Source organism: Papio anubis, chromosome 15 (assembly GCF_008728515.1).
Source record: "Papio anubis isolate 15944 chromosome 15, Panubis1.0, whole genome shotgun sequence".
Classification (NCBI taxonomy): domain Eukaryota; kingdom Metazoa; phylum Chordata; class Mammalia; order Primates; family Cercopithecidae; genus Papio; species Papio anubis.
The window spans coordinates 26,239,503-26,255,319 of record NC_044990.1 but is presented as its reverse complement, the minus strand read 5'-3'; positions in this window follow the sequence as shown (position 1 = coordinate 26,255,319).

The window sequence follows — 15,817 nt, the reverse complement described above, 5'->3', positions numbered from 1 at the left end:
GTAGAATATCTGTCATTGTGTTTGCCCCAGCAAATCCAGGGTGCATAGCTGCCTTAGACACGTACCTCTGTCACGTAATTAAATGACACTCTCTACCTACATTGGCAAGGAGAAGTTCTGAGTCTTTGCAGGAAACCCACCCCATTCCAAGGTATCTTCTTGTGCTGGGTTTAGGGTTTTCAGAAATTCAATTCTTGTTACAATCAGTATTTACCCAAATCAATTTTCCCTGTCCTTAGTACCAATTTCCACACTTATAATTCCATTTACTTTCAGTTTTAGGATTCTGCGTCTGCATGGCCATGGGTACACGTTTCCTGCCGTCATCACAGGCATGGAAATAAAATTTTGCGAATCCAAATATTTCCCGTAGACTGAGGTCTCGACAGCTTATACTGGCACACCTCGTTTTATTGCGCTTCACTTTATTGTGCTGTGCAGGTATTGTATTCTCACAAACTGAAGGTTTGCGGCAACCCTACATCCAGCAAATCTATTGGTGCCATTTTCCCAACAACACGGGCTCACTTCATGTTTCTGTGTTACATTTTGGTAATTCTCTCAGTATTTCAAACATTTTCATTATTATTATCCCCATCACAGTGATCTGTGATTTGTGAACTTTGAAGTTACTATTGTAATTGTTTTAGGGTGCCATGAACCGTGCGCAGAGATGGCAAACTTAATAAATGCATGTGTGTTCTGACTGCCCCACCGACCAGCAGCTCCCCCATCTCTCTTCCTCTCCTTGGGCTTTCCTATTTCCTGAGGCAGAACAATATTAACATTAGGCCAATTAATAACCCTGCAATGGCTTCAAACTGTTCAAGTGAAGAGTAATGTGTTTCTTTAAATTGAAAGCTAGAAATGATTAAGCTTAGTGAGGAAGGCATGTTGAAAGCCGAGATAGGCTGCAAGTTAGGCCCCTTGAACCAAACAGCCAAATTGTGAATGTGAAGGAAGAGTTCTTGAAGGAAACTAAAAGTCTACTCCAGCAAACACACGAATGACAAGAAAGTGAAATAGCCTGATGGCTGATATGACGAAAGTTTGAGTAGTCTAAATAGAAGATCAAATCAGCCATAGCATTCCCATAAACCAGAGCCCAATCCAGGTCAAGGCCCATAACATCCAAGAAAGAACCTCCACCAGCAAAAAGATTACAACTTGCTGAAGACTCAGATCATCATTAGTATTTTTTAGCAAAAGTGTTTTTCAGTTAAGATTTGAATATTTTTCTAGACACAATGCTATTGCACACTTAATAGATTATAGTCTATTAAGCATAGTGTAAACATAACTTTTATGTGCACTGGACAACCAAAAAGTTTCTGTGACTTATTTTACTGCAATATCTGCTTTATTGTGGTGGTCTGGAACCAAACCTACAATATCTCCAAGGTATGCCTGTACCGAAGAGCCCAGTGCTAAGAGCAGCCCTGATGAGGTATGAATGCGTATATGCAAAGAGCTAATTTTCTGGGGTTAAATCCCTTATACATTTTCTTATCTATGATTCCTTGGGTGAAAAGGTAGATTAGGATCAAAAACCAAAACTTCATAAGAAATCCTTGTTATGGAGAGGATGGATGATTTTACAGTGTATTTCTTTTGAGGAAGAGTAAGAAACAGGGGCAATTGGAGGTAAGAAAAACTAGTAGCAGTTACACGTGGTTGGTTCTGGGTAGCGGAATTTGATATTGGGCTGAGTGGAGTTGGAGATTGCTGCTTTTACTGTATACTCTTCTCTATTTGATTTTTTTTTTTTCCTTTTTTTTTTTTACCATGTCCACATATTACTTTGAGCAATTAAAAACAAATCCTAGGTGGGGTTTTGTGTTACATCCGCCTAGCCTACCCCTGAATTTGGCTCGATGTAGTGGGCTGTTCCCTGCAAGGTTGAATTTCCCTTCTGCTGAAAGCATCTTGCTCCAAACCTGGCTTTCTTTTTTTCCTCTGCCTCAAGGACCTTCTTCAAAATCGTGGGAGCCCTCTTGGCCCATGCACAGGAGCAACCAGGAAGTGGAGAGGCACACAGACCCCTGGGGGATAATGTTTCAACAGAAGATGGTTGGAATGAGGAGATACAACTTCAGGCTGATAATTAGGGGAAGAATTGGAACACTTGCCAAAGTTTCCCAGGAGAGTGGAGCCCCTGTTGCCTACAGAGATGACTGGATAACATACTCTGAAATGGACATTTTCCCTTTCTCTCTCATACTCCCCTGTTGCTGCTTCCTAGGCTCACCTCCCAAATAAACTACCTCCACTGAGTCCTCATCTCAGGCTCTGCTTTCAATAGAAGCCAAATCAAGACAGTTCGTTATTTGAAAACTAGTAACCCTGAGATAAGATTCACAGTCTAAGGTTTCTGGACCCTGCTATCTGCAGTTGCATGGACCCTGGGAGCTGCTGCTGTGTGTGCATTGGGCTTAGATGCAGACAGAGAATTACTCCATTCTGAGCAATCAATGAACAGTTCCAGAAATGTACAATGGGGGTGCTTCATGGCTGGGGGAGGGAGCAAGAGATGCCATAAGGGAGACTGTAAGTAATTTTCTGGCCAGCCAAAGAAATGCCATAGAAGAGGAAAGAAGGCAGATTAAAAAAAAGTTGGCATCATACAGAGAAAAGGAAATGCCGTCTCTCCCTTTCCTCCTGTCAAGACGGCTAAGAGGTGTGAGCAGCAGATTGCAAAATAATCCAGGGAGCCAAGGACACTGCCAACTTGCTGTAGATGTTGGAACTGTCTCTTGAGTTTTGGAGGCCAACCACTAGAGTTTGGGGAAGATGACCAAATAGGGACACTGCTTCCTTCTGCCATGTAGGTGGGGTGAAGGAGATCCACCAACTGAAATTTTGGCATGTCTGAAAATTCTGCTCCCAGGGTGCCTCCGAATTTCTAGTTTCCAATTCTGCTCCTACCTGGCTGTGAGCGGCTGCCGGCTTCTGTGAGACACTGATCCACCCTTGTAATACTGCACCCACCACCTTTTCCTCAAGTTACCTTGGCCTGGTTCTTGTTATTTGCAACGAAAATTTGTGACTGTTATGGTTACCCTCCCTAGCAGACTGGAGTGTCCTTGGGATTCCCTTCTCCACTCTTGCACTTTTGTTTGTTTCTTTCTATATATGTGGCTTAGGGTTGCTGTTTTCCTTCCTCATTTAGATCATGGAGATTCCTCTCTTTCTGTTTTCCAGTTAATTATGTTTTCTTCTTTGTTCTCCATACCCTTGTATACATCTTAGTACTTCTAATAAACCTTCATGTGTGATGCCATCAGCAAAGCGGAACGGCAAAAATAACCCTCCAGCTTGTTAATGCTAAAACCACCAATAGGAGGTGACCTGTGAGGCGTTTCCAACAATTTAAGTGTCTGCCTTAGAGGGGAGGGTAATTGCTATGCTGTTCCTAAGCTGTCCTTGACTCTTGGGTATCCACAGCCAACACAGCTTCTCACTTCTCCTAATCTACTCCCTGGCCTCCTTGTTGAATGAGGGTCTTATTGGAGACCTCCCTTGCTTAAGGCTTGTACTCTTGGCTCCTCTATCAAGATTTCACAGAAGCATGTCTGAAAAACAGGATCTCCAAAACCAACTTTCCCTCTTGAGCTAGATTTCAGGAAACATCAAGAGTTGAAACAAATTTTGCTTTTTTAAAATCACTTAAAAGACAAGTAACCTGCTCACATGTTTGAATCTTGTCCTCAATAACTGAACCTGAGGCAGCAACGTGTATGAATGCCTTATAAGGGCAACTGATATGCCCCAAATGGGTTTAGATTCTTTTTTTCTATTAATACTTGAAATTTTAAATAAAAGCAATAGCTGTTTATTTTTTAAAAAAATGAAAGCAGTGCCAGAAAGAAGGAGCAGGCTGGGCCAGACTGCATGGGTCAAACTATCTGCTGTAGCCAGCACAGGCTTTCAGGGTGTGACCTCAAGTTCTCTGTCTTCCCATTCCTTATCTGAGATGTGGGGATAGCAATAGCATTGGCCCCAGAGGTTCTCATGAGAGTTAAATGAGTTGATATCTATAAAGAGCTTAAAACAGTGCTTGGCACATCATAGCCTGATATTAGAAAGTACTATATGAAATCAAAGATTTTCAAATAATTTCTACATTTTTAATGTCTGTGTGAGCATATGAACAAATTATTTTTCTGCTTATGTAAGTAGGCAATTTATACATAGAGTGACCTCTTTTATTCCCCCTTGATAATGTGTCTTAGACATCTTTATTGTCAGTATTTAGAGATTACCTCATTCTTTTTAATGACTCCATATATTCCATTGTATGGGTGTAGAATAATTTATTTAACCAGTCCTCTAAAAATAGACTTGTGTTGCTTCCAATGAGTCTGTTAACAAAGAATGTTATAAGGCATAGATGTGTGCATTTATTTCTGCACACAGGCAAGTAAATTCATAGAAGTAATATAAATTTTGGTAGGTCTTCTGAATTGCCCTTCAAAAGGTTTACCCATTTATACTTGGTTTGGACTCTTTTAAATTAAAATACAATGACAATGCTAAGCACATATTTAGTTGATGGGAATGAATTTAGGATTCAGAGAAATATGTCTATGGCAATGTTTGGCAGAAAGTTTGGCAACACATGGATTGAGATAAACTTAGACCTTATAGGAGCTCCTTATTGAATAGGAGCTCAACCTAGGTCTGAACCTGGATTTAAGAATACACAGAGTGGCTGGGTGCCTGTAATCCCAGCACTTTGGGAGGCCGAGGTGGGTGGATCATGAGGTCAGGAGTTCGAGACCATCCTGGCTAATATGGTGAAACCCTGTCTTTACTAAAAATACAAAAATTAGCCGAGCATGGTGGCATGCGCCTGTAGTTCCAGCTACTTGGGAGGCGGAGGCAGAAGAATCGCTTGAACCTGGGAGGCAGAGGTTACAGTGAGCTGAGATCATACCACTGCACTCCAGCCTGGGTGACAGGGCGAGACTCTGTCTCAAAAAAAAAAAAAAAAAAAAAAAAGAGAATACGCAGAGCACTGTCTGCAGAGGTAGTCTCTACCCTTTAGCACTGCAGTCCTTTCAAAAGCACCACTGCATGCCTAACAATGAACACAAAGAACATTGCTTTGCTCCATATGTGTGTCTAGCACTTAGCATCAGTAGGTGAGTCCATGTGTCAAATACTGAGCAAGTAAATCTCTTTTTAACTACACCATAACTACAAAAGATGACTACAAAGTAAGCTTAGAAGATGAATGCAGGGATTCTTCCAGAATACAGGGTATTGGAGGAGGAACGCAGGAGACCTGCAGGCCAAGCCCTGGCTGGCAGTTGCTTCTTTCCGTCTAAGGATCACCCTTAGACTCCCTATTGACGTTTCTCATGCATGGCAGTGAATTTCCTCTACCATCTTGCAAGGCTCAAAGATGTAGCGTGGGATATTCATTCTATAGAACATAAATGAAAGAAGCATTACTGCTGTGGAATTCCTGACTCAGTGAAAAATTCATTTGATTGGAAACATAAATCTTTATTATTCATTTCTTTAATCTTCAAAAGGCATGAGTCAGGTTAAAATATTTGAATCATGAAAAAACACTAAAAAGAAGGCAAATGTTACCTGTAATCACAATGCTTAAAAATTATATAAAATAAAAAGTAAAAAAACCTACATTCTCAACCACCTCCTTCTCCCCCTGCTACCCCCATGCCTCCAACTGCGTTGCTAGTTTAGAGTGCATCCTGGCGTTTTTAGTCTTTAACATAATTCTTATGATAAGGGGGAAAAATGAGCTCTGAGTGCTTCCTCACTGAGCTGCCAGCAGCTCATCTGGGTCTACAGCAGCAACCTCAGGAAACAAAGGAGAGGAAGAGGAGCAGGGCTAAGGAGACAGAGGCTTGTACTGGTTAAGGAGATAGATGCGGGGCCAAACTGCACTGTCGAAACTCTCAGCTGTCACCAGCACAGGCTGAGGAAGGAGTGAGGCAGCAGGATGGCGAAAGTGGGATGGGAGAGGGCCAGAAATGCCAGGGATGGGGCTCTGCTTCCTCCTGCATGCACACTGACCACAGAGTCGGAGAATATCAAAGCCTGTCTAGTCCTGCCTCCCTATTCACACATGTGTTTTCCAGCACTCAGTTTTTGATGCAGCCTGGAGAATAGTTGTTTGTTTCTAATAAAGATAATGAAGATGATAATAAAAACCACAGCAATAATTTCTGGAGTATTTACTGTGTGCCAGGTCTTTAAAATGCATTATCTCCTTTAATTTACACAACAATCCTATTGTCTTCGTTATATGTAAGGGGAAACCGAGGTCAGGCATGTGAAGTATAGCCTAAGGCTACATACTCAGCTACCTGACTGGGTTCACAACCACCTGAGGGAGTTCAGAATCCCAGCTCACACAGTTGGACCCCAGATCATGAATTTCTCCCACTGAATAATAATCCTACAGACGACTCAGTGGGGCTCCCTTTGACTATTCTACAGAAAAGGATTCCTGAAAGCTATCCTGGAAACCATGGGGAAACAGCATTCCACAACATCTTCAGAACCCACTTCTAATCCCCCAACATAGTCAGAAAGGTTTTCTACGTGTGCTTTCCTCCTTATGTTTCTAGAAGGGGAGAAATTGTTCTTACCCATAGTTAGATGAACTGGTTTCGTAGACTTCATGGCTTAAAAATAAGGGTCCAGGAAAACATCAAAAATGATGCCCAGACAGATAGTACCAGACAAAAAGCAGAGCCATAAATAAGGGAAGTTAATGGATGATTCAGAAGTGGTGATATTACTGAACGATACCTTAAAAGTTGGCTACTAGGAAGCTATGTAAAAGGTTTGGGCAATCAGGAATAAGATACGGAGATTACTGGTAATTCTTGGCATGGATGCACATCAAATCAAAGGGGCAACTTTGAAGAAGTGCTTAAATTGAACCAACAAGGCTAAACGGGAGGCTCAGGGAGGTCTGGAGGAAGAGTTTGAAATGTGTGCTGGGTTGGATGCAAACTCAGGGGCAGTACAGTGCTCTATAGACTATGGGGAAGAATGAATGGTGGAAGGAAATCACTTAGCTCGCGTGTAGGGTCAATGGGTGAATGGGGTGGTAAGGAGATGACATTCAGATGCCAGCTTGTCAGGGCAATGATGTCCCTCTGAGGAGTGGTGGTCTCTTCCGGATGTGCTTCCTTCACGCCTGACACCTGCTGCCATTCCCCAGCACTGGACCTGTAGGTCAGCCCACAGGGCAATTTGGGGGCCAGAACAGAAGGCACAGCTGTTCACTGGGCTGTGAACTTAGAACTGCAGGCACATTGCTTGGGAGAAAATAATCCCCAAGGGGCTTGAGAAGTCAAAATCATTAAGGATGACAGGGAAATAAATATTGCCCGAAAGTCCTAGGTGCTGGGCACTGTGTCTGGGCCTTTAAACAAGTTATTTTGTTTGAAGCCTTTCAACAAACGGAAAAGACACAGGTAAAATTGCTTAGGCAGATGTTACACTTACAAAGAGGTGGACAAAGAGAAGGCAGTGCTGGGCTCTCCCTGACTGTTGGGAGAGGGTCGATGGACTCTGGATGATTGAGGATCACGTTAGTTTCTGCCAAAGCTCGTGACTGCCTCAGCGTTGTGGGTGATTGTGAGAATTAAATGAGGTAATATATGTAAAGCATTTGGAACAGGACCTAGAACATCATAAACCTATTTGTGTTAATTATCATGATTTTTTATTACCAACAGGTGTTACCAGTAGAGGGCCTTGACTGCAAGTTGTCCAGGTTCTTGGCATTTTGAACAAAGAATTGGACAAAACACACATCAAAGCAAGGAAAGCCGAGATTTATAGAAAGTGAAAGTGCACTACAATGAGATCACTTGGACTCGGGAAGGGGAACATCACACACCGGGGCCTACCACGGGGAGGGCGGAGGGGCAAGGGATTGCACTGGGAGTTATACCTGATGTAAATGACGAGTTGATGGGTGCTGACGAGTTGATGGGTGCAGCACACCAACATGGCACAAGTATACATATGTAACAAACCTGCACGTTATGCACATGTACCCTAGAACTTAAAGTATAACAATAATAAAAAAAAGAAGAAGAAAAAAAAGAAAGTGCACTACATAGGGTGGGAGCCGCCAGAGCAGCGGCTCAAGGGACATGGTTACAGGATCTTCTGGGGTCCAAATACCCTCTAGAGGTTTTCCATTGGCCACTTGGTGTACATCTCATGCAAATAAAGTAGTGGCCAGCGAGGCTGAAGTGAAGTTACAAAGTTACCCTGCTATGCAAATATCTGATTGGTTCTTTTCGCAACCAATCAGAGGTACTTACTTTCAATTTTCCATCTTCCACGCAGAAAGGGGGTTGGGAGTTTGGAAAGGGAGTAGCCTCTAGTCCTTTTGTTACTTAGGTGTGGAAAGTTGGGGTTTTCCTTTTGATTTAGTTCTAGGAAGTCAGCGTGAATCAGCCTTAGCTTCCCTGCCTCCAGACCCTATTCTCCTGCCTCTCAAGAGTTGAAGAAAGACCACCAGTAAGTAGAACAGCCAGTGCTTATTGAGTACTTGCGGTGTGTCAGCTCTTTGCTAATCGCTTCACATAGGAGGGGACTGAGCAGGGAGGTAAGTACATTGCCTGAGTCACCCAGCTGCGACTGTAACCCAGGGTTTTTTGTTTCCAAGTCCATGCTTTTAAGAGCTAAGCAGAAAGTCTTGGAGGGAACAGAGAGGAGGCAGCCTGAGGATGTGTGAGGAGCAACCTTTACCTCCACTAATGCTTATGTTTGGAAGGAGACCAGAATGGAACCAGAAGTGCTGGGTTCCAACTGCTCAGAGAAGTGTGAATAGTTTTCTCACTTTTTTTTGGCTCTTTCATTTCCCATCTTTTCTATAGAATAATAATTTCTCTTTGGGCTCTGCAGCGGTTCTCAAACTTGACTGCACATTAGAGTCACCTGGGGAGCTTTGTATAGGCTCATCCCAGACCAATTATATGGAAATCTCATGGGTGGGGGTGGTCCAGGCACCCGCACTTTAAAAATATCCCCAGGTGATGCAAACTACCCTAAAGTGTCTCAGTTTTAGAAGCTTTTTTGAATCATCCAGGAATTTTTAAACAACATCCAGGCCTTGCCCTGCCTGATTCACTTGGTCTAGGCTGGGGCTTAAATACCATGGTGTGTAAAAGATCCACAGGTGATTTGAATGTGCAGTCAGATTTGAGAATCGTTGTCATCAGTGAGACTTTGGGTAGCAACCCAGAAGAAAATATGTTATTTATTTATTTATTCATTCATTCATTCATTCATTCATTCATTCATTCATTCAGAGACAGAGTCTTGCTCTGTCGCCCAGGCTGGAGTGCCATGGTGTGATCTTGGCTCACTACAACCTCCGCCTGCCAGGTTCAAACGATTCTCCTGTCTCAGCCTCCCTAGTAGCTGGGATTACAGGTGCCTGCTACAATGCCCGGCTAATTTTTGTATTTTCAGTAGAGACAGGGTTTCACTCCTGACCTCAGGTGATCCACCTGCCTTAGCCTCCCAAAGTTTGGTATTACAGGCGTGAGCCACTGCGCCTGGCCCATAAGTTATTTTTTTACAAAGGAGTTAGAAAGGTAAAATTGAGAACATTTATATATGTCAGTGATTTTCATGCTTATGACTTCACGTTAATTTCACATTCTACATCATTTTTGTGGCAAAGTTTAGTTGATAAAGAATGCTGGCCAGGCACGGTGGCACACACCTGTAATCCCAGCACTTTGGGAGGCTGAGGTGGGTGGATCACTTGAGGCTAGGAGTTCCAGACCAGCCTGACCAAACATGGTGAACCTCCATCTCTACTAAAAATACAAAAATAAGCTGGGGGTGGTGGTGCATACCTGTAAGCCCAGCTACTTGGGAGTCTGAGGCAGGCAAATCTCTTAAACTCAGGAGGTGGAGGTTATAGTGAGCTGAAATTGTGCCACTGCACTCCAGCCTGGACAACAGAGCAAAACTCTGCCTCCAAAAACAAAAACAAAAACCAAAACAAAACAAAAAAAACCTCATACATTGAGATTTGTTGAAATGCCTACGGCCATAAAATAGATAATATTTAAATATTCATAATATATCATCCAGAGGGATATTTTGGGACATCTTAAGAGCTGTTGGGGCACATGAAAACGATAAAACAAGGAAGCATTGAAGAAAAGAGACCCTCTCGTTCTCTTTGCTCACGGTCACACACAGCATAACCTTCACAATGCTAGTAATAGCTGTAGCTCCCATCTTGTCATCTTCAGCCTAGCCCCTTACAGTCTGTGCACTTATGCAAAGCCTCTGTGGTGATCCTGGTGGAGATACAATGACAGATTTCAGGCTTGGTCGTGAGGGTGGGACACAGCTCCTGCTGTAAAGGCAATACGCAGGCTGTGTTCTGTGGCTGAGATCTTGTATGCGTGAAGTGGGAGCCTCCTTCTGTCCACCTGAGTTGATACCTAGCCTGACTGAGAGGTAATGTATAAAGAGAACAGTGAGTCTTTAATGTTTGTTCACTCTTCTGCCTTCTCCCAACTCCCTTCACCCACCTACCTGCTCTCCCAAACAGCATAGTAGTTGGTGGAGAGTCCAACATGACCATTAGCTTGCTTGGTGACTTCGAGTGAACCCCTTACTTCATTGAGCCTCAGTTTTCCCATCTGCAAAACTGGGCCAATCACACCAGTTTCAATGGCTGTCATCAGGATTAGAAGAAAGGCATTTAGAGCAGCCCATGGTTGGTGCTTTGAACATTTTACCTGCTGCTGGCTGGTGTGCAGGGAGAAACAGGGAGAAAGGCTTTGTGGGCTACGTAGGGCTGTGTGCTGGTGATCATGGATACCTAGGGCAGCAGAGAGAGAAAAATATTAGTCTGGGAACTGTGTTCCCCTATGGGCTTGTGCATTCACCTGTCAAATGGGCAGGCAACTCCTGCTGGTTTCCATGGAAATATGGAAATTCATCGTTGTTCATTTCACGTAAAGATGAATTAGGAACGTAGAGTTTTTGGAAGAAAAGTGCCCATTACATTCTAGGTTAAAAGATTGAATCATTCAATTTCAATCTTCAACATTCTTGGCAAGTGATGCCGAAAGTTATTGTTTCATTAATTTTACTAATTAAGTGTATCTGTGGAAAGGAGAGTTGCACATTAAAAATAAATTTATTTGTAGGAATATATCTCTGGTATTTACCTTTGTTATGTGCATCAGTGGAATAGGATTCAGGTTATATCTAACCTTTGGATAGGAGCATCCTAAACATTAATTTGTAAAGCAGCATTTTGGTATTTTAAGGGCATTTGTTGCCCTTAGAAAACCTGCTATGTATACACTGTGCTAGGCCTGTTTGTAAATGTCTTTGGGACACAATATAGCTACATTGCTGATGTTAATTAATTCTATAATTCATTATGGAATAGGACTCACGGCCTGCAGAAAAGGAAAGGGATCTTGACTTGTCCTTGGCACTCACTTGTCCTAGGCAAATTTCTGGAATGGAACAGGCTAAGTGTGTCTTTAGCAGGTTCTGACTCCTCTGCACTCTTCATCTGCCTTCTGGGGCACTCTCCTTTCTCCAACATCAGTGTCCTAACTGATACCCAGGGGTGCCACTGTGGCATCTCTGTGACTGGGAGCCTCTTCTCCAGACCACCCGTTCTGCCTCCCTCTCCCTACCCAGTGGCAATGTCGCAGCTGATCTCAGCCAGGAGGAAGAAGAGAAGTGGGTAGATTAAATTAATTCACACTGTTGTCTGAATGACTGATATCGTTGTGTGTTTATAGTGCTGATTTTTAGAAAAGAGAATTTTTCTCCTCTCCTTTTCTCCTTTCTTCACCTTTTTTTCCCCAATGGAAAAACATTTCAGGCTGTTTGACAAAATGAAGTGAAAAAATTCAGACAACCTGAAAGGTAAATTTTGTAAGCAGGAGAGGTAATATATCCCACGCGGGGGGTTTTTGCTGATTTCAGTTCTTTTACGACATCTTTTCCCAAAGCATTTTCTCTGGTTGTTTAGATGTGTTGTCAGTATGGGAAGACTCTGTCAGGAAGGACTACAGAATTTGCGGAACCCAGGGCAAAATGAAAATATGGGCCCCTTGTTAAAAATTCTTCAGAATTTCAAGATGGTGGCCACAGAGCATTTTAGTCTGTGGAAATTTCTTTTGGACGTTTCTTGGTGTTCTGCAGAGATTCCTTTGGGATGCTCAAAATTGTTTTTAATGGTGTTTCTACTTGTTTCACTTTAAAGCTCCCAGACTTGTGTATCACAAACCTCAATGTTCAAGACGAAGCTCCCCTATCCACTGAGGGAGGGGGTGGGTAGAGGGATTTCTCTGAGGTGACTGCAGGATGAAGCCTGGGCTGTGGGTTGAGCTCCTTGCTCTGCAGGTCATTTTGGGGTTTGGCTCTCTGATGAGCCAGGTGTAGACAGGAGTCTGCCTGTATTTCTCGCTTTCCAATGCTCCCCAGTGAATGTTGGCTTTTGCTGATGCTGATCATGGGTGCATTTCAGCCACACTCTATCCACTCCGTTCTCAGGAAGTTGTTGCAGCCTCTTGAAGTCCTATGGACAGGAGGGTAAAAGGAGCTCTGAGTGATGACTCCATTTGTCTCCCTGCTGCCATGGTGGCCAGCTGCAGAGGCAGGGGATCTCCATAGGAAGTGAGATGTAAGGAGCAGGACAGTCTACACACATACTATTGTGTTACAGTTGCATATAGTATTCAGTACAGTCACGTGCTACACAAGTTTGTAGCTTAGGAACAATAGACTGTGCCGTAGAATATAGATGTACAGCAGGCTGTCCCACCTAGGTTTGTGTGAGTACATGCCATGATGTGTGCACGATGATGAAACTGCCTAATGATGCATTTCCAGGATGTATCCCTGTTGTTAAGCAATGCATGACTGTATAGCCAAACTAAGAGGATGCACAAAGGAAAATGTGGAAAGTGTTAAAAGGCAAGGTGCCCTATTTCTGTCTTCTGATGAACATAGTAGACATTTGTTTCATCAGAGATTCTGAAGGTATTAGCAATCCTTCAACTTTATGTTTGATCTTAAGTTACAGTCTTCTAGCAATGGTAATTGTTCTCATTTTCTGGGACTACTTTACTCACTTCATAAAGAAAGGAATCGGGCCCCTAACCCCAGCATATGTGCTTCAGTTATTTTAGAGTCTGTTTACAGGAGATAAATATATGTAAGAGCCAGTATGCTTTCTCAATTGTATTTCCTAGTGAGACTTGTTTTGCCACAAAATTCAAGTTTATTTTCTTTCTAGGAAAGGCATTTTTAAAATTTTTTTGAGACAGAGTCACTCTTTCACTCAGTCTGGAGTACAGTGGCATGATTATAGCTCACTTTAACCTTAAACTCCTGGGCTCAAGGGATTCTCCTGTCTTAGCCTCCTGAGTAGCTGGGACTACAGGCACAGGCCATAACACCTAGCTAATTGTTTTTAAAGAGATGGAGTCTCACTGTGTTGCCCAGGTTGGTCTTGAACTCCTGACCTCAAGTGATCCTCTGGCCTTGGATTCTCAAAGTGCTAAGATTACAGGTATGAACCACTGTATCTGGCCGAAAGGCAGTGTCTTCCTTAAAAAAATTAAGAGGAAATAACCACTTAAACACAATTTTGGGGGAGAAAATACAGTTCTGAGATAAAAATATAACATATCCCAGAGCCTATGAACTTAACTTTTTTGAATTAGATGGGCTTTAAAAAGTTAGTCATGTGAGAAATTATACGGAGGCACATTGATTGGCACGCTGTGACTTGATGGTGATTAGTGGCCTGAGGCTTTGAGGTGCTGCTCAGCTCATGTGAAACAGAATCTGGAAGTGACTAAGAAAACCGTGAATGCTTCATAACCAGTCTTCCCCTGCCTCCCCACTTAGGTGAATATTTGAGTGTGGGGGGTGTTGCATCCTAGGCAAAGTAAGAACAAATTGTCAGTTGTGACTTCTGGAAAGTGACAATTCAGGCCAGAGATCCTAAGGGATAAATCTCAAAGTTGACTCTGTAGGTACTAGGGCACCAGGCGTACCACAAACTTCAGTCAGGATTTCAGAAGAGAGTCCTGGGAGGGAATGAGGTAGGACATTGTTGGGCCATTCTTACCATGGGGCCAGCCCAAAGCTTTCAGGCAATTTCTCTCTCTTTCTTCCTCTCTCTCTCTCTCTCTCTCTCACACACACACACACACACACACAATGATGATATGTAGAATCAGCATCCAGCTCTGCCTCTTGGAAGAGCCATGTAGCTCATTCATATTTCATTTCACTTATAACGTAGGTCTATCTTGTTTTTTCTAGGTTTTTCTGTGCTTGGGTTAATTTGAATGATTACAACACATCTAGCAGACATGAATCCAGATGAGGTCTGCTCTGGACATGAGAACTGTAACTATATTTGTCATGAGGGACCAGATAATCTACACTGATCTGTTCCAGAAGTGGTCCTGGAGCTTAGCACTTTATGAAGAGAAAAAAACCAAAGTATTTGAGTTCACATTACGGAAAAAGAACTATACACATTTTACTATGCAGTCAACAATGTATAACAGTGCAGAAATATAGATGTAGTAGACTGCTTCCTCACTGATGAAAATACGTGCTTTGGTTCTTCCCAGCAAGAAGTGTCAGAGACCACTACTTTGGAGAGTGAGTCATTTTTTGCGGGACTGAAGGACAGGAAGTGCCCCTTTCAGCAGAGAGGGATGAGCTGGAGCTTGTGTGCATCCTGTTCATTTTCAGAGGTCTAGAGACAGAGGCTGCAAGGCCCTGTGTGGTTGGAGCGGCAGAACAGGCAAGGTTGTCCCGGGCTCCCACACTGCCTCCAATCCATGAGCAGTCAGGCCTGGGGCTGGAGGGAACTGCCTTGGGTCCACATCTGCCCTTCCAGATGTGGAGCCGTGGTGGGAACAGAGGACCCAGACCCAGTCTTTAGGTCTGGGAGACACAGAAATGGGACTGGTGCTTGTGGTGCCCGCTGCCAGAGACTGTTCCTTTGTTTGGATTCTCTGAGGCCTCAGGTGAAGTGGGTTGGGGATTGGGGCTTGAGTTTCCTACCCTAGGAATGGACCTGAGCTGGGTGGTCTGAGAGGAGGAAAGAGCAAGAGGGGCACTAGAGAGAGGATGCAGTTGAAAGTATCCTGTCCTTTCCCTCTGAGGAACCAACCAAAGCCCTCACTGGTATGGTCAGGGGATTATTTCTGTCTAGGCTGGATTTTTCCTGCAATGTCTGAGTTCTCTAGATTCCTTTGCACATGTCTCACACTTCTTTTCCCTCACCAGTCTACATAGGATTGGATTTTCCAGAGTCAGGTGCACAAACCTTCCGTCTCTGCATCTGCACTTGCTTTGGGTTTCCTTAAGCATCTTGTTTATCCTGTGAATTGCTATGGTGGCTTCATCCTCCCTCACCGCAATCCTGACACTTTAAAGGAAGTGCTGGCTGTTTGCTTTACTTATTGTCTGTTTCCCCGGAATAGTTTCTTGTTTGGTACTGCAGCTTTGCTTTCTAAGCCTGGCTTTTCTCTGCTCTGTGACTGTTGTCTAACACAAAGGGAGTTGTAGACATCTTGTGGCATGAAGAATCACTTCTGATTGGTGTTGGACCTGAAAACAGAGCCCCCTGTTGGACAGAAGAACCATAGAAGCTGGACTTGGTTTGTGTTACCCCATTAAACACCTTGGTGGTGGTTAAATGGCTACATGTGCTCATTGTGCTATAGGAGCAACTTAAGGAGCCTTGAACAAAAGCAGTTCTGAGCTAACTGGAGAGATTATCATT